Here is a 20,525-nt window from a genome sequence, read left to right as displayed (position 1 = left end):
GCTATTACAACCACTATAAAGGGACAGTCCCATGAGACCAGTGTGCCACATTAATAAAAACATTCCATCCTTGATGTATTGTATGTCCTCTGTACATGTAACAAATCTGAAGATCAATGACATGTCATTATCAGTTCTAAGAAAGGTTTAATGAAGTAATCCCTATTCCCCATAAGTATATTCACACACCTGCATCCTGTTGTAAACAAAAAGGTTACATAACTGAAGGAGTGCAAAACTCCTCTGTTTTATGTGGTGATATTTAAATTTTTGCAAATGCGTGCTCTGTGTGAAGAATGTCTCATACAGAATGGTTCCCCATAGCCAGCTGTTTGCCTTTTTAACATGCTTCACATTACCAATTGATTGCATCTTAACAAATCTGTGGTTCTGAAATGCTAATTGCAGCCAACACAGCTGATTTGCACTATCAGCAGCCAATGACATGCAACCACTGTGCAAGATATAAGCCAGTCATGTAGATTAGAAGCCCTTTTTGATATGCTGTGCTGTACATTACAGGGCTGAGGAGACTACAACATCACAGAGGGTAGGTCTATTGCAGCTACTTTTACATAGATTCATAGGTTCATATGTGTTTACTAGGCTAACAACCACAAGGGCCTTTTTAAGCCTAGCCATGCATCCCAAATCTCTGACAAGTTCTGATACCCTTGATAAGTGTAAGCATGGGCCTGGGAGATGAACCATTTACAGGTTACCTGTTTGCATTAGAGACATAGGTGCCAAACCAGAGATGAATTTCCAGTTTCCTATCCAACTGCCCAAGTTGCACTTGAATTGGGTTATTGAGGAGCTCCGCTTCACATGGATGGGGAACCTGTTCCATAGATGGAGTAGTCTGTGGGATACATACCTATCTCTCCAGCAGGTCCTATTTATATCAGAGGCAAGGTTTAAGTCTTTAGAACAGGTTATTCTGGTGCTGTTTGTTTTATGGATAAGCAGGAGGTCCATTAGAGTAGGGTCTGACAATGCCCTGTATGCCAAGCATATATCTTCCCCCAAAAGCCTGTAGGAGACAGAATACAGGGATAGGGTCTTGAAGCAGTCTGAATAGGACATTTTACTTATGCTCTGTATTTTTTTAGTGAGGAACCTCTATGGACATTTCAATTGTTGGATATGCCTGATTAGATACATACCAAAGGGGCACTATACTAAATTATAGGTCTGATGAATGCCAAATATAGTGGAACAATGACTTCCTCTGACTTAGATAACATACCTTTGTTTATAAGTTGTGCAAAATGAAATGATTTCCTCACCACTGTAGACACATGATGGTGAAATGCAGGATTACTATCTATGTGTGTCCCTAAGTCCCAGACTACTGGGTCATCACTAAGAGGTATGTTGTCAATATGATATTTACCAAGGATGGATGACTTCCCAAAGGATACTATTATGCATTTCTTGGCATTTAGTTTTTGTCCATGGCTCTGACACCAATTGTTTGTCTGTCTCAGCCCCTCCTAGAGAACATTTGTGTCAGTGTGAGATTCAATGACAGCTCCTAATTTGCAATCATCTGCAAATGTAGTCAGCCAGAGACCAGTGACATTGGCCTTGACTTCAGAGAAATAAATGCCAAAAAGGAGCGGTCCAAGGACTGATCCCTGAGGGACTCCACTTGTGACTGGCCTCTTTGTAGAGGTGGACTCCCCAGTTCTAACTTCCTTGGTCCTGTCTGTAAGCCAGTTGGCTATCCACCGGGTGACATACAGGTTTGTACTTAACCTCCTGAGTTTGTCAACAATGCCCGAGTGGAGTATTGCATCAAATACCTTGGCTAGGTCAAGGTACACAGTATGATTGGTTTTTCCCTCATCCATTACTTTGCTGACCTTCTCAAAGAAGTCCACCAGGATGAGTAGGCATGATCTGGACTTGAAATCAAACTGAGATGGGTCTGGTGTCTGGAGGTTTACTATATCTCTGTTGATCATCTCCATGATAATTATTTCCATGGCTTAACATATAATACTAGTGAGACTTATGGGTCTGTAGTTTCCAGGGTCTGTATATGGCCTACTTTTGTGCAGAGGGGTGACTGTTGCTTTCTCCATTCATGAGGCATGAAGCCTGTTTAGGATACTACATTTAAATAGTAATTCTAGAGGCCATGATAGGTCATGTTTCCTGTTATTTAAAAGGCATCCTGGGATATTGTCTGGGCCCATTGATGCAGTGTTTTTGGTCTTAGAGAGATCATTAAGGACCTGTTCCCTAGTGATAGTAGGGGGAATTATAGAGATCTCTGTGCTATAGGCTGCAGCTGCTGCTGTAAGTAATAGGCATAGGCAGAGAGTGTGACCACTTTGTAGGACAACAAGATGTAAGAGTAACTGCGGGAGGTGTATCAGCCCTGTTGTAGAGGCAAAGACAGAGTGAGGGTACCCATTCCACTCCAATTAAGACATGTGTTTAAGGTAAGTATGTTAGGCAATGGTATCACTAACAGAGTACTAGGCAACATGTTTGTTGTGTCCTTGAGCAACATAGGGGATACATTTAACATTAAGTTCACCATTTGGGTAACTGTCAGGCCATGTGTCACAGTCTGTCACTCATTTGGAATGTGTATACTGGCAGTCCTTGTTACAAGCAGGTGCTTGAAATTTGTATGTTAGTTGTGCAGTTATGCTAATCTGCACTGTGAGTATAAAAGGACTGTGTACTGCACTGTGTACTGCACTCTGATAGTGGTGGGCCTCATTTGCATTACCTGAGTTAAAATCCTCTGTGAATGCATATTAATGCATACATGATGTGACACTTTATGCACTTATAGTATTGTTGTAAGAATATGTGAAGTGTGCTCCTATCTGCAGGCCTGTGACTTCCATTAGTGAAATGCAGACATTTCATTTGAAATGCATTGTGTGGATAAAGAGTGCATGACTCAGTTATTCATTACTGGCTTCACAATAATGTAATTTAAATGCTACACACCACTGGATTTGATCCCAGGACTGTGTGTGGCAAAATGTACTGTTTGCAGAGCATTTAACAGACTGAGCTACTGAATCTCTGTTACAGCAGGTGCATTTGCAAAACATAAGTGTACACATACATGCTGTGACATACTTTTTTTACAGCCATCATGTGCATGGCTTTATATAGATGTATTTCTGCATCAGGGTCCCACATTAAAATGTATTTTGCCATTAATGCCTTAATAGGTGTATTTGTAAATGTTGCTGATAAAAGGGCACATTTACCTGTTATTAGAGACTTCACTTACATCCATTATTCTGCGTTTGCTTTTCTAGTGGTATACTTTTGAACCACTCTCCAAGGTACACTCCCAGTATTTCCTTTACTCTTTAAGTCCATTTGCAAGATGCAGCACTTAGTGCAGCTCCACTTAAATGTGCTTAATGACTACAACTTGCAATTACTTTGTTTTACTTAAACCACCTGTTTTAATTAACAGCTGCGTGACATGGCAGGTCAATGGACTGGTCTTCAGGTGCGATGGTCTTGGGTTCGAAACAGAGGAGAGGTGTTTATTTTCTGCGTGTTCATTATCATTTAAAACACATATATAAATATAGTTCCATTTAGCTGAGCTTAGAGAAGCTGCGCGACACACTGTCATGCAACGTCTCACAAGAAATATACAAAGAAAAGAAAAATGGGAAGATAGTAATGTGTGAAATGGGGTGCAAGCAGGGTAAACATAGTGAAAGGCAGGTAGATATGTGCAGGATGGGTATTGCAAAGAACCATAGATATCCATTTATTGTACAGCAACAACTGTGCAGTTCGACAGAATTTGTAGATGACTTTCAACTCTCACTTCCAGAGAGAGGGGTGAGGACAACATAACTGCATTGTTAAGCTAATTGGACCAAAGTATGCATGTCCAGTGGACACATGTGCAAAATGGAGAGCTACATATGGGACAATATTTTATTTTTTTTGGGACAGGTGCCCATTCTTTTTAAGGTGAGAGTAGAATATTGGACAAGAGACATAGGTCAATGTGGGGGGAGTAAGTTGTGTAGGTGAAGAGGATTTTTCAGACAGACAAGACAGCAGACAGGGTTGGTATGTGAAACAAGAGGGGGGTGAACACTTTGGATGGGCAGGGTGTTGTGGAATCTCAGTCCAATGTGCCTCCATAAGGTAGCAGTGTGTCTCACATCCCCACCCATGGGACTGTCTGCACTGCTTCATCACTGTCCCAAAGGCGGGAATGGTGGAGGTTGGGCTACAGGGCAAGCCTGCACCACCAGGGTGGCCAGCATGCTCTCCGTCTGGCGCAGGTGTTTTCCAAACCCATGGTATACGATCTCGCACAGAAAACTCGTCAGTTCATCATGTGTGACAACTACCCCTCCACCCCCTCTCCTAGAGGGGAGCCTGACCCTGTCTCATGGGGTGATACTACCCAAATAGTGCAGTGGCAGCAGAGGAGGCATCACCAGGCTGGGTTCTATATGTGCTGGGATCCGAAGCCATGGCGAGAGGAGGCAAGGTAGACTGATCAAGAAGTACCGGCCAACCATGATGCTCTGTAGTAAAGTAGTTATAACAATAAGTTAAGGTTAGTTATAACCAACCCAATGTTAGTGTTAACAGAATGGAACAGAATATTTATTAATCCAAATACATATTAAGGTATATTATGTGTAAAACAACATTAAGTAACTTAACAGTAAGTATGTTAACAGCAAACCAGTATGAAATAACCCATAAGGCCAATATAACAGTTAGGTTAACAAAATATGTTAATATTAAATCATAATAATAATAAATAACAATAATAAATGAAAGAAGATAAGGGATGGGAAGAGAGAGAAAAACATACCATTCATGACATCATAGATGATATCCCAAAAAAGACTGATAAAACATACAACAGGTGTGCAGTGTCACTTATGAGTACAGTGATTACAATTCTTCTATAGCTGATGTAGCACCTACATACCTCTGAAGCTGTTAGCATGGGACAGTATGCCAAGCACTAACAAATGTAGGTATAGTTAGAACAGAACAGTTTCACATAATGTGCATGTACATGACCACCAAGGTGTTCTGTAAACAGATTTGAAAATACATTGCATTGCCGGTAATCATTTGTCTGGTAATCATAGATGAGACAGATTAGGTGGTTGTCATTACATTACAAAAAAGTGTGACAGTTGAGAGGTATGTTTGTGTACATTAAGTAGACTAGACAGCCGTCATGCCTCAGTTGGCAGGCATGGGAGTAGAACCCAAAATCTGTGAGTGCAGGGGACATCTGCAAATAATGCAACATTTGAGTGCAGCAACTTAAAACAGACAAGCAATGAATACAGCCCTACTGCAAACATTAAGATAGATTTATTTAAGAGACCTCAATCCTGCTTAACACTTTATTGGTATTGGTGTTAATTACCTGTGAAGTTTACACACTATATCTGCCCATAAAGTGTTCTACCTCACCCATATACCTGTTGTTCCTGGAGTGGGAAGAGAAGAGAGAATTATGTGACTGAAATTGGCCTGAACACAGCCTTGAACTGTACCATGAGTTGTGCAATACAATTTCAGGCCATTACATTTGCATTTTGCAGTTATTACAGTTGTACAGTTGACTGCAGCAACCTTACCATAGACATACAATGCATACAACTCTATGGCAGTTATGTTATGACACCACAATCCTGCTTAACACCTTTTTGATTACTGTTATTGGTATTGTTTATTGTTTATTGCACTACAGTTTTTATTGTTCATTTAATGCACTGCAGTTCTAATTGCCCATTTATTGCACTGCAGTTGTATTGTTTATTCTTTATTGCACTACAGTTTTCGTTTATTCTTTACTGAGGCTCAAACTCATAACCTTCAGATTATGAAACTGATGTGCTACTTACTATGCTAACAAGGACTATAGTTAGCATAATATAGCCATACTTACCACACTCATGGCAAAACCTGGCCAGGCGCCCGGCATGGTACTGCATGTTACGAGCCCTCTCAGCTGCAGCTGTTGGGAGAAAGACTCCAACTGTTACAGAATTACCACCTATTGGCCTTAATATAGGCTGTTTTCCTGACCTTACATGTCATTCAGCAACATTCAAAAAAGTGTTGCATTGCTTAGCATTGCTCAAAGCAGTTAAGTGGAAATGAGCATCACAAAAACTCACACAACCATGGTTTAAGCAAAGCATAGCAACAAGCAAACATTAATAACCATTAATTACATTTAAGCTGTGCTTAGTACCTCACAAATGTAAATCTTATGGTTTTAAATTAAACAAAAATTTGCATTACATTAAACAAATGGTGTGTCTGCTAGGGACTCAAATCTGGGACCTACGAAGCTTTAGGCCATCACTGCACCCATTTAGCTACTTGGACAGTATATAAACTAGTATACCTTCACATATACTACGAAACTACCATGCAGTGCCATGCAAACAGGCTTAATCACATCCAGTTTTTTATTTTTAGATGTCTGGCAAGTCTCAGCTATGTATGTGTAAGCGCGGCTCAGTTCTGCTGCACTCTACACCATTCAATCAGACATTAAAAAAAAAAACAGATATGATAATTAATTACATCCAGTTTCTATTTTGAGATGTCTAGCAGGCATCAGCTATCTTTGTGTAAGCACAACTTGTCATTGCTGCACTCCACACCTCATCATGCAAATGGATATTAAATAATAATAAAAAAACAGAACACCCTCCCTATTACAGGAACCCCACTTGGCATTCCTGAGAACACTGGAGAATATGAAGGTCTCTCCAAACACTATGTTATTGGGTGACTTCAACTACCCAAACATTGACTGGGAAAACTACTCAAGCCCAAACACCCTCGCCCAACGGTTCCTTGAATTTATAAACTCTAACGCAATGGAACAATTGGTCACCACTCCCACAACAGAGAACAACATATTCGACCTCGTCATCACCAACATGGGGACTCTATGTTCCACACCAGAGGTAAACCCCTCATTGACAAGATCAGACCATAAACAAATTTCCCTGGACATCCATATCCCATCCCCACTCCCAGCCAAGGAAATCACTGTAAAGAATTTCTCAAAAGACAACTTTGCACTTCTCAAGACTGAGGTGGAATCCTTCAAAGCCCCTGGGCCAGAGGATAATACAGCCCAATCCGCAGAATCCTTTACAAATGCATTCTATGAGCACCTGCAGGAATGCATGGATCATGCTATCCCAAATAAAACCAAGACTCACTCCTCCAAAAACAGGAGACGGGTCTGGTGGACCCCGGCCATAAATAAGCTATACAACAGAAAGAGGAAGCTACTACATGACAGAGCAAAATCCCAAAAAGGGAAGGCATCTCTGATCAGTATTAGCAAGAAACTTTGATCCCTCATAAAATCATCAAAGGCCAGTTTTGAAAGAAAAATTGCCCTAGTCACTAAAGATAATCACAAGGCCTTCTTTAGTTATGTCAGGAACATGGGTAGAAACTCCCAGATATGCTCTGAATTGTTGCATAACGGCACAAAATATACTGAACCTACAGACATAGCCAACATCCTGGAAGACAGATTCAGCACAAACTTCTCCCCCCCTTCCCCCCCCAAAGGAGCAAATGCCTATCCCAACTGAATGTAACCTCCCTGACATCACAGATGCACAGGTGAAAGCTGCCCTCTTCAAAGCAAAAAACACAGCATCTATGGGACCGGACGGTGTCCCAGGCTGTGTCTTACACGAGCTCCAAGAAGAACTGAACCCTCACATTAAGTCACTGTTCAACCTTAGCCTTACTACAGGATATGTACCCAAAGATTGGCGTACTGCTACAGTAGTCCCACTCCACAAAGGTGGTGCCACAACGGACCCCGGAAACTATCGCCCCATAAGCCTGACTAGTCTGGTCTGTAAAGCTATGGAGCGTATTATCATGGAACTCATAAACAAAGACAGTGGGAGCCTCCAGACACTGGACCCTACCCAATTTGGCTTTGTTAAGGGCAAATCTTGCCTCTTAAACCTAGTTGATTTCTTTGAAACAGTTAGCAAAGCCATAGATGAGGGCAAGGTAGTCCACACAGCCTACCTGAACCTCGCAAAAGCCTTCAACACAATACCCCACTCGGGCATCATAAATAAGCTTACCAGCTTAAATATCAACCCCTTATATCACAAGATGGGTTGCAAACTGGCTCAGAGATAAAACCCACATGGTCAGAATCACAGGTGCCATGTCCAAATCCAAACCAGTTACAAGTGGCGTCCCACAGGGCTCAGCTCTGGGACCTCTCTTGTTCGGTATATACTTCTCTGAGGTTCAGGCTAACATGGGGGGATTATGGCTGACAAAGTTCACAGATGACTGCAAACTGGGGGCCATAATCGAATCTCCAGCTGACACAAGTATCCTCCAAAAGGGTCTCACAGAGACGTATGCTTGGTGCCAGAGCCACGGCCTCAAGCTAAATGCTAAAAAGTGCATAGTCATCCCCTTTGGGAAAAACAAGGTGCCCACAAATTACCTCATAGGTGGTAATCCATTAAGTACAGAAGAAGTAATTAGAGATTTGGGGACCAATGTAAATAGTAATCTCTCCTTTGATAATCACGTTGCCAAAGTGGTTAGAAAGACCTTCTATATAGCCCACCTTATCATGAAAGGGTTCGCATCTAGATCAAGAGAGGTCATTGTGCCCCTCTACTCGTCACTCGTCAGGCCCATAATTGAATACAATGCCCCTTTTGGGATGTACCTTACCCGACACTTGCAGCAAATGGAGAGACCCCAAAAGTACCTCACCAAGAGGATCACGGGCTACAAACAGATGTCCTATGCAGCTCGACTAAAGAAACTCCAGCTCTACTCAGTTGCTTACCGCCTACTCAGAGGCAATCTATGCCTGATGTACAAAGCCATGTCAAACCCAGAACTGATGGACATGCTCCACCTCAAAAAATCCAAGTCCCTTAGAGCTACACGCTCCAGGGACCTAAACCTCAGAACAAAAATAAATAGGACATGCTGGAGGGACAGATTCATTTCCCAGAGGCTCCCCTCACTCTGGAATAGAATCCCAATTCATGTTAGACATAGCCCCTCGCTCACCCTTTTCAAGTGAAATCTTGACGCATGGATGGGAAATCACAAATTCACCCCTGGGATCTCTTCTGTGTCCCTGCTAGACAGAGGCACAGTAAACTAATCTTAAAAGGGTACCTTATGTGACCTACTTTACAGAGACATAGTAGGCTAATCTAATAGGGAGGCGGAAGCCAAATACACTCTGGATAGGCTTATAAATTCCTTAGGGCAGATAGCCTAGTATCTACCTATGAACCTATGAACCTATGACAATTACTACACAAACTATTAATTCACAGCACATGTCAACAGTAGCAGAGAACATTACAAGAAGCCTCACCCTGTACATAACATCTGACCAGGCATATACAACCACTGGATAGCCTCTACACATCTGCCTAATCGGATTCAATATCCCTGTTACTATGCTCTCCCTTGGCAGTGAGCCATGACAACTATGCACGGCACTCTGCTGAGGGGGAACCATGGCTGTGTACATGGGTACATTCCATGTAGGCTCTACATGGAGCCTACAATGATTTTATTGAATTGTGGGAAGAAATTTTTACTTGAAGGGCATATTGACTCTAGCATTAATTTACAGCTTTATACATATACTCCTGGCCCACATGAAAGGAATGTTTTTTCAGCAATGACTCAGGCCAAAAAGGCAAAGAAAAATATAACAGATATATGGACAATTTAGTCTAGTGAATCAACCTGCAGGTTTTTGGAAGGTAGAAGTAAAAAAAAAACACACTGTGATGTGGACAACATGCAAAACTACTTACAGACATTGAATTGATTCACAGCTAATGGAATGAGACATCACAAGGTCAGGATTAAACAACAGAGCTCAGATGTGTAAGACACAGATTTTACCAGTAAACATTGGTGTAAGACAACATAAAGAGGAATGAGTGTACCATTCAGAATATTTCGTTTTGGATATTTTATCCATTTGATAGGCATGTCTGGTATTTGTGCACAGCTGGCAGGAGACATGACATCAGAAGCACAACAGTATAATAATGGCATGGGGCTCAGATCCAAGTGGTTGTGCAGATACTTCACCTCTTAATTTTAAAATTATGTTTTTTTTTTTTTTTTAAGCATTTGTTAACTATATAAGGCCAGCCATGCACATTTACTTTTCTTAGAGTTTTCCCCAGAGCTTTCCTTTCTTACTGATAAGAATTCAGTAATCAGTTCTGCATTTATTTTATTTGTTTATTTACTGCTTTTGTTGACTGGGGTACTCCGACTGGGATGTGGTAGCACCTTTGCATCAGAGGCCCAGGAAGAAGAGTTACAAAATAGATAGAGTTAAAGAACAGACAAAAATGAAACGTTTAAAGTTACAGTATGGACAGACAATTAATGAAATGCAACTACAATAGAGAAAATCTATAATCAATAAAATATACAATAATTTCTTATTAATGAATAGCAAACTAGCATATGCAGTGAGGCTTAAAATGTCAATTTACAAAATTTACTTTTATAGGTAGGAGAAATATGGTAGCTATGAGCAGTAAGAGGGGGTAAGGAATATGTGACTAGTACATATATTTGTTGCTTGATTTAGAGATAAAGAAAGTTGTGGTATTACAAGTGCTGTTTGATGAGGTGATGCTGAAATTATTTTTTGTATAGGATGTAGACGTTGCTGTTAAAAACAATAATGGTTTCTTAGCATTCAGCAGGAGGAGAGAATTGTTGAGCAAAATTTCTATGGAAGAAAACACTTTTGCTGAAATTCTGGGAGGTAATTAGCGATGGTTATCAGTGCAGCATCATTGACATACTGAATAACAATTATATCATTAGTAGAGGTGTAGAGGTCATTAATAAAATGTTAAAAGAGTATAGGGTCCAAGACTGGGTCTTGTGGCTCTGCAACTGAAATAGGCAACAATGGTGATTGTTCTTTCTGCCATTTTGTTGCCTGTAGCCTGTTAGAAAGCTAGATATGGACCCATGAGAGGAGCATGATGTCAAATCCTAGTTAAGATACTCTGGTGAAAAGAATCTGATGGGATACATTGTCAAATGCCTTAGATAAGAATAGAGAGGAAAAAAGAAGTTATCTCTTACCATAATGTTCCATCTGTGTTGTTGATCTTCATTCATTCATTACTGATGGGTTATCGGTTCTGTCCTCGGAACCGAGTCAGTCAATATCAAGCTCGCACCAGCCAAAAACTCTCGAGCCAAGGTCCTACATGGAATGCTCTGCTCGCTGTTACCTCAGATTGAGTTTGCAAGTTGATATATAAAAGTAAAGGCTACCTCTGGTTATAACAGACCTACAAGAAAGGAGTACATGAGATCAACCAAGAACCTCCAGAAGGGGGACAGAGGGTGGCAAGTAATGAATGAACAAAGATCAACAACACAGATGGAATGTTATGGTAAGACATAACTTCTTTATCTGATGCTGTTAATCTTTGTTCATTCCTTACTGATGGGACAGAGTCCCCAGATACCTGTATTCCTGGGTGGCCCTCATGGAAGGACATTCCTGAGCACCATAGAGCCAAAGGAAGCTCTACCTCTGGAGGCCAAGTCCAAGTTGTAATGAAGAATAAAGGTATGAGGTTTGGCCCAAGTTGCAGCTGAGCAAATATCATTGAGGGAAGCCTTAGCATGGAAAGCTGCTGAAGTTGCCATAGATCTTGTAGAATGTGTTTTGACTCTATGAGGCAAGGTATTTTTGTTGTAGACACAGGTGATACAATTTCTCAACCATGAAGCCAATGTAACTTTTGATACAGGATGACCCCATCTAGGTCCAGAGAAAGCCAGAAACAGTTGGTCTGATTTACGGGTAGATTTTGTTCTGTCCAGATAAAATCATATTTGCCTATGAACATCCAAGGTGTGCAGGCAATACTCTCCCTTGTTAGAATGGTTAGGAAAGAACACTGGGAGATCACCAGACTGGTTGATAAAGCACTCTGACACCACTTTTGGTAAAACGGTAGAGTTGGTTCTCAGTGATACCCTGTCCTTATGGAAGATAAAATAGGGAGGTTTCATGCATAAGGCCTGGAGTTCTGACCACCGACTGGCCGATATGATCGCAATCAGAAACAAAGGTTTTCCAAGAGAGATATCTTACATCGCAAGAAGATGCAGGCTCAAAGGGTGGAACTGTTAATCCTTGCAGAACCAAAGCCAAATCCCAAGGTTATATGGGTTCTCTAAAGGGAGGTTTTAGGTGGAAAACCCCTTTCAAGAAAGACTTACCAAGTCTGTGTCACATAAGTGAAGAATCTTGAAAACCAATATGAAAATTTGAGATGGCAGCTAAATGTACATGGATAGTAGAGGCAGACACCCCAGAGTGAAAAAGATGTGATAAGTAATCCAGTACCACCAAGACCGGGACTGACAAGGGGTCTATTTGCTTATCTGATACCCATAGAGAGAACCTCTTCCATTTGTTAAGATAGATTAGTCTGGTAGACAATTTATGAGATGCAATAAGAATATTGCACACAGGGGACGAAAGATTTTCACACCTGGCAATCACAGGAAGTGGAGAAACCAAGCTGTCAGTTTCAGGGTTGTTAGATTGGGGTGAATCGGACCCTGTGGATGGGAGATCAACATTGGGGATGGATTGAGGATCCACGGTTGATCTAGCAGGTGAGAACAGAGAAAGGGAAACCAGACTTGTCGAGGCCAGTATGGAGCAATGAGGATCACTTTGCTCTTCAACTGTCATGCTTTTTTTAGAAATTAGGAGATGAGGGGGAGAGGAGGATAGGCATAAAGAAGACCCGAGGGCCAAGCATGGACTAGAGCATCCCTTGGTGACTGTCACCGAGGGGGGATCAAGACAAAGTAGTTGCTGCACTTGTAGTTGGTAGGGGAGGAAAATAGGTCACAGCAAGGCTGGCCCCAGCAGTTGAAGATTTTTGCTGCTATCAGAGGATTGAGGGACCACTCGTGAGTCTGTAGAATGCACCTGCTCAATTTGTCTGCTATCATGTTAGAGCTCCTGGGAATGAGCATTGCAATCAGAAAGCGGTTGTGAGCTATTGCCCATTGCCATATTCTCAAGGCCTCTCGGCATAATGGATAAGATCTGGTGCCCCATTGTTTGTTGATGTACCAGACCACTGACGTTGTTTGATTGGATCGCAATAGTCCCTGACGGAAGGATGGAGTGAAATGCTTGCAATGCTAGAAGCATTGCCCTCAGTTCCAGGACACTGATATGCAAAAGGGCCTCTGTCTCCAACCAGGTACCTTGGACCGAGTTTCCCTGACATAGCCCCTACCCCATCAGGGAGGCATCCATGGTCACAGTGGGTATCGGTTGATGGGGGTTGAAAGGGCGAGACCATTGTTGGGGATTTCGAGATGCCCACCAGAGTAAATCTTGCTTGCGACTCTGAGTTACATTTATTTGAAAAGACAAAGGATGTTGTAGAGGGCACCACTGAGTGAGAAGTAGCTATTGAAGAAGTCTCATGTGGAATCTGGCTAGAGGAACAATGGAAATCAAAGCTGCCATTGACCCCAATAGTTGAAGTACAGATCGAGCTGGGGATTTGTGATGACAGAGCAGCGGTTGAACTTGTTGTCTTATTCTCTGAAGTCTGTGTTCTAGAAGGGATGCTGTGCAATTTCTGGTGTCCAACAGTACCCCTATGAATTCCAAAGACTGAGTTGGGGTTGTGTTGGATTTCTCACAGTTTATAGTGATTCCCAGGCTTCAAGCTGTTAAGAGAGTATACTACAGGGCTTCTTCCAGTAGATGCTTGGTGGGGGCACTAAGGAGCCAGTCATCTAGATATGGAAATGCCTGGAATAATTGAAGTCGCAAGTGAGCGCTAACCACTGCCATGCATTTTGTGAACACTCTGGGGGCTGTCGAGAGACCGAAGGTCAGGGTTTAAAACTAGTAGTGACTGGCTCCTATATGGAAGCGGAGGTATTTTCTTGAGCGTTTGTCCAGTTTCATGTGGTAATACACACCTTGAAGATCTACAGAGCACATCCAATCGTCTTCTTCCAGACAAGGAAGGATAGACTGAACCGTGATCATCTGGAATTTCTCTGTTTTTACAAATTTGTTTAGTGTACTGAGATCTAGAATTGGTCTCCAGTCCCCTGTCTTCTTTGGCACAAAAAAAAAAACCTTGAGTAAAATCTGGATCCTATCTAGTCTGGGGGGACTGTCTGGATGATTCTTTTTTGTAGCAGCTTTCTGATTTCATGTGTTGCTGTTTCCCTTTGATTGGGTGGAACATTGGATAACACTCTTAATGAGACTGGGCAAAGATGGAAGGGAATGTGATAGCCTCTGAATATAATCTGTTGTACCCAAGAGTCAGTTGTTATGTTTTGCCTGGCAGCAGGGTACAAAGTGAAATGACCCTTGACTGCTTCCAGTGGTGAGCAGTCGGGCAACACTTCAGGAGTGCTGATAGGGTTGGCCAGAAAACAAATTTCTGGAACCCTGCTTTTGTGGACATCCTCTGCCCAGAAAGGGACATCTTCCATTGGAGTTTCCCCCTCTGCCTCTAGGGGAAAATTTGGCATGTGCATCCCAGAAAGAACCCTGTGATTTCTTGTGCCAGATCTTTCCACTCCTCTGATTTCTGGAATAGAATCGCTGAAGAGTGGAGTGTCTGACACCAACAGCAGACAGGGTCTTGCCATCTTGTTCACATCATGCCAGCATATCCTTGACTTTAGGGCCAAACAAAGAAGCAGAGGCATTCATGAAGGAAGCCTTAAAAGAGTCCACAAAGTCACAAAGGTGCATCCAAGCATGTCGTCTGGTGACTATACCTCCACCTGCCACTCTAGCCACCCCTTCCATTGCATGAGAAATAAGACACGTGGAAGAGTTGGAAATGGACTCTAGGGTGGGTATCTGAGAAGCCACATTATCACGGAATTCATCAGAAACAGCTCCTGCCAAGGTTTCAGACAGCTGGTTGATAAGATCTCACTGAAGCTTGGTAAAATGTGCCAAATAATTCAAAGACCTTACAGCAAAGGTCGATGAAGCAAACACATGCTTCCCTAATCTGTCAGTCACCTGGGACTCCTTGTTGGGTGGATTGACAGTTTGGCTCTCTTCTGCCAAATCCTTCTTAGTAGCAGCTGCCACCACCATAGCATCTACTGGAAGACCACGTGACCAGTGGGGGTGCTCAGTGGGGAGTGATAATATTTTATCTGGCCTCTTTGGTATCACTTCCATGGTATCAGGAGCCTTCCATGTGTGCTACATGATGAGCTTGACAAGGTCATCAGCAGGCGGGGTGACCCAGGAGGTAGGGGGCCGGGCACAAAAAGCCTGAAAGAATATGGATTCCTCAGAGGAAGGATAAGAGGGCTTCCAGTCACCCCTCTGTTTAAGGATCTCAAGGATGTCACCAAAGGACACCTTATCAGAGGGTGATCATGGGGACCCTTCCTGTCATCAAAATCCATATCTTCAGTCAATGACTCCACAGTGGAGTCCATGTGCTTCCTCTTACACGATGCTTTGTGGAGTGCTTCCTCAGTGGGAGGTTCTGGGGAAGACTGCAAAGAGGGGGTCTCCTGAGGAGGAGAGACCTTAGGCTCTTGTGCCCAGTGTCCGGGAGTTGAAGCTTGTGGCAATTGCAGCACAGAGAGGGGGAAGAGGACTCCAATAAAAGAGCTTTGCCAGCAGAGGCAAGCACCCTCTCCATGGTCTGGAAGGCTGGCCCACCCAAGGAGGGATGGGAGCCCAGAACCGAACATGACAACCTCAGAAACGGGGTCACACCCCACCCGATGAGGCCACCCCTAGACCAGGAGACTCAAGAGGATCGTGAATCATAAGAGAGAGGGCATCCCTGGAAGGTGACATAGAAAAAATTGGCATGGAGCCAGGAATGCCCCCCCCAATGGCACAGCCACTGGCCTAAGAGCCCAATTCCCAGTGCACTGAAGGCCACAAGGATGACTCTGGTTCCAAAGTGAGATCCACTATTGGAGTTGGAGGGAAGGAAGCTAATGTCGGAGTAATAGGCTTCGAGACTTGAGTGGAAGTCGAAGGAGGAGTATACGTTGGGGTTTGAGGCAAAATATGCTCACCTGAATGAGGGAACATGGACTTCGATGGTTGAGAGAGACCTCTGGCTACAAGCAACTGGTCAACAAGCCTCAACACATCCTACTCAGAAAGACTCTTGTTTGACCTCATGGAGAAGTCTGATGGCGATTTTGGCCTTTCTAGGAAAGGACTATACTGACTGCTTGCAAAAGGATCCAGTGAAGGGGAATATTTGGTCCTTCCTAATTCAACAGGTGCAGAGCTCAGAGTCGAGGAAGTCTGCACCAAAGAAAACGGTGTTGAAAAGGTCCGCGCCAAAGATGTCAGCGCCATAGTAGTTGAAGGTGTCTGCAACGTAAAGGCAAAGGTCTGCCCCGAAGGGTACAGTGCTGTAGTGGAAAGTGTCTGCACCGGCAATAAGGGCAGTGCCAAGAAGGACTGCACTGAAGTACATGTCGGTGCTGAAAACGTCTACGCCGTGGAGTACAGAAGAGTCATACTTGAAGCCGAAGGTGACTGTACCAACAGTGCCGAAGGGGACTGAACCTTTATTGATGGTGCCATTAGGGGTTGCAACAGAACTGTCAGAATCGTAGTTGTCTGCACCAGGAACTCCGGTGCCCATATTGATAAAGGAAACATGACTGTAGTCAGGATCATATGGGGCGGTGCTGAGCCTGGAGCCAACAGGGTCACAGGTGGCAGCGCCAGAGTAGTAATCAATTTCACCTTCTTGTGAGTCACTCCCTACGACCTCCAGAGGGAGAAGAAGGGAGTGACTTCAATGAAGAAGAGAAAGAACACCTCCTGCAGGTTTTAACAGGAAGGGGCGAGCCCTCTGACCCAGAAATAGCCTCAGAGAAAGGAGACTTGAGGAAACCTTTCAAAATTAACTTATTCTTCCTCTCATTGAGACTCCTGGTCGAGAAATTTTTACAAATCCCACACAGAGGATCTACAGTCAAGTGGGAGACATTATAGCAATAGACACATAAGTCATGGCCATTGGAAAGCGGTAACCTATGGCCACAATCCTTACACTGCTTGAAACCAATGGAACTTTTCTTATCCAACATAGCTGGTGTGGAGAAGAAGCACAGTAGCAAAAGGAAAAATAACGGCTACCCAAGAAAAGGGTAAAAAGAGAAAAGGAAGGATTACCAATGACGGTAATGGAGAATTACCACAAGGTAAGAAAAGAGGGTAATAAAGTGAAAAGACTAAAGGGAGAGAATCTAAAGTGTGTGATAGGGTAGGAAAATATTAGAATAAACTTTTGAGAAAAAAATTAGAGTAATAACAATATATAAACTGTCAAAAAATTAGACACTTAGCTGAGAGAGTGGCTTGACACAGCTGTTCAGCAATGTGGCAAAGGAGAGCTGAAGTAACAGGGAGCAGAGCATTCTGAGTAGAACCTTGGCTCAAGAGGTTTTGGCTGACACGAGCTTGATATTGGCCGGCTCGGTTCCGAGGACGGAACCGATAACCCATCAGTAAGGAATGAACGAAGATTAACAACATCAGATCAAAAGTTTCCAGAGTTCTTGTGAAGGTTGATATGATGGGTATAATTAAGAAAAGATGTGGTGTGGCCTGAAGTGCTGATGGGCAAAAGAGAGGACATTAGGCTATTATCTATTAAGTGTTTGAAAATTTGAGACTATATGGACCTTTTCAGGATTTTTGGAAGTGGAAAAAGAATGGTTGTAGGATGGGAATTACAGAATTCAAAATATGCTGAAGGGCTGGCAGCCATACTAATTTTGTCCAGGGGAAGATTGCCAGCAGTGAGTATAGTGGATTTTAGCTCATAAAGTACTTTTTTATAGTAAAGATGGCAACTGAGGTGATGTGGAAGAAAGGGATTTTAGATGATATTTCAATAGAGATAGAGAGGGGGTAGGTAGACTGTTGTTTATGAGGGAGGTGACATAATGTAAGAGTCTGAGTTTAGTTGGTTAGAAATTGATTTGCTGTGATGGGGGTAAAATAGGTTGCTTGAGCTGGGCAGGCTGGAGTTAGCAAACTGTAACTTCTGAGAAATCTCTACAATCCACTCCTGTACTAATGCATTAACTGCATCTCCCCAAAAACTGTCTCTAACCTCTGATCTTCTACTTCTTATACTATTACAAATTCCCATGCTGATCAGTAGCACCATCCTGTCTGAGTTACTCCTGTCTCTGTCTCACCTTACCACATGTGACACTGCCAGCCCAGCTATTTGAAATTTTGTAAATAATTCTATGTCATTTGTGAATATTGATATGATTTATACAGAACTGCATGTTATGTACTGCACTTCAAGAATGTAATCACAGCATACCCTGTTGGAACATTAACTTAACAATATTAACTTATAAAATGTCAACAAAATAAGATGAAATTAAATGCTTTATGATGTGCTATAAAAGTTAGTTTCAGTGCAGCAAGCAGACACAATGTCTAGAGCTAGACGTTTTCTATTGTCTGAAAAGAAAAAGTAATTACTAGGTCTAAAATGTAAAGTGCCTGATTTCTTTATGACTTACTAGCAGCTGCACATCTGAGAGATATGTACTTCTCACACAGAGATGTTAAAATTCTATAAATTTCCATTTAGCCTGGGAACAGAAGTCATGTGACAAAGAGTGATGTCATCCAAGCTAGCCCAGCAGTAATGTTTATTATTAATTTAAGAACTCTCTCAGAGAGAGACTGGGCATTTTTTATTTTGTCTTGGACCTAGCAACATCCACTCAGCACTTCTGCCTGGGTGTTGTCTGTAAGTAAGTTTTTTGGGGCATAGTACCTCTTTTTAGATATACTTAGGAATATAGTAAAGATTATCTTAGATAATTTCTGTATTTAATTGAGACTGTCCTCCATTGTTGTTTTAAATATTTCCTGTGGTTTTGAACTCTGAAGTAACTATGTTTTTCCGGGTATTGTCTTGTTCTTTTATTATTTATTATTAAATATATTTAAGCCTATCTTTGTGGCTGATATTTGTGAGACATATTTAAGGTATTAGAGTACTTACATATGCATTTGGAGACACTGTATAGCCCACTCCTAAATAACCTTGCTCTTGGTTAGACTACTATTTGGATAATAGCAACATTACATAGTAGGATTGGACTCCTATTGTTAAGGGCCTTAAGTAGCTGATAAAGAGTTGGCTGGTGATAGCTGGTACTACCTTATAGTCTGGTAAGAAGGGGGCATAGCTAGTAAACCTGTGCCAGCCTTTCCCAGGTGTGTTTATGTGTGTGTGTGTGTGTGTGTGTGTGTGTGTGTGTGTGTGTGTGTGTGTGTGTGTGTGTATCAATCAAATCAAAAAAGTGTGTGTGTGTCAGCTACTTGGGCAGGGACACGAAGCACTGGTTGGACAGAGAGGGTGCTGGAGGTCTTAGCTTGGCCTCTCAGCTGAGATCTGAACCCTATAGCTGTGCCAGTGGGGAGTCTTATTTGGGGATCTGGAAAAAAGCAAGAGAAACTAGCCCCCAGACTGACTGTGATCTCTTTGTTCTCTTAAGGTAAATTGTACCTTACTTTGTGTGTACTTCTCATCCTCTCAATGTGTACATCCCTCACTGGTGCTAGTGGTGAGGACTGAGGCTCCTTGATTACTGGGCCAGTGCAGGGGCATCACACATCTACTAAAAAGTCTCCCTCTACATGAAGCAGATGCATAATTTAATGTCACTGTTTCCATTATACTAAACCAGTTTGCCAAAACTAGACATAAAAGAGTCAAACATAACCCAGCTCCTTGGCTCACAAAATTATAAACTATGGATGAGAGCCAGAGATAAAAAAATAGAAATCTTAGCTTCTTAATAAAACAGAGACCAATCTCCCAAATGTCTGAAACTCCATAGCCACACCTTAAAATCAATCAACTCTGTTAAGAAAAGCTGACTACACCTCACTCCAGGATACCCACACTAAGAACCCCAAACAGTTCTGGTAACAATTTCTTAAATCCAATTGAGCAGATGTACGAATGACTGACTGCTCATTTCTATAGTGAGGGTAAGCAAGAGTGTGCAAGAAAATGAATGTTTGAGTAAAAAAGTTATAGTCGTTAGTGTGCATGTGTGAGTGTTCACAAACTAGGGACAGAGTAACGGTTAGGTAAGGGGACAGAGTTACTGTGTTGCATGTTTTGTGTTGTCTGTGCTCTGTGTCCTTTTGTCTTGTGTAGTGGTATTGTTAGAGAAATAACTTTTTGTAATGTAATATGTAGGGTTTGGAGAAGGGATAGTGTAATGGTTAGGGTTAGCACACATATATTAGATGGTGCAAGATGTTGTGTGGTGGGATTAGCTCATTGTATACCATACTTTTCCATTTGCAAGTGTTTTGTATAGTGGAATTTTTCTGCCAAGGTCCTTCAAATTATCTGCACTTAGTGGCA

The sequence above is a fragment of the Protopterus annectens genome, chromosome 11.part0, assembly GCF_019279795.1.
Source record: "Protopterus annectens isolate FY-2018-M chromosome 11.part0, PAN1.0, whole genome shotgun sequence".
Lineage (NCBI taxonomy): Eukaryota > Metazoa > Chordata > Ceratodontiformes > Protopteridae > Protopterus > Protopterus annectens.
Note: the sequence above shows the minus strand (reverse complement) of the source record.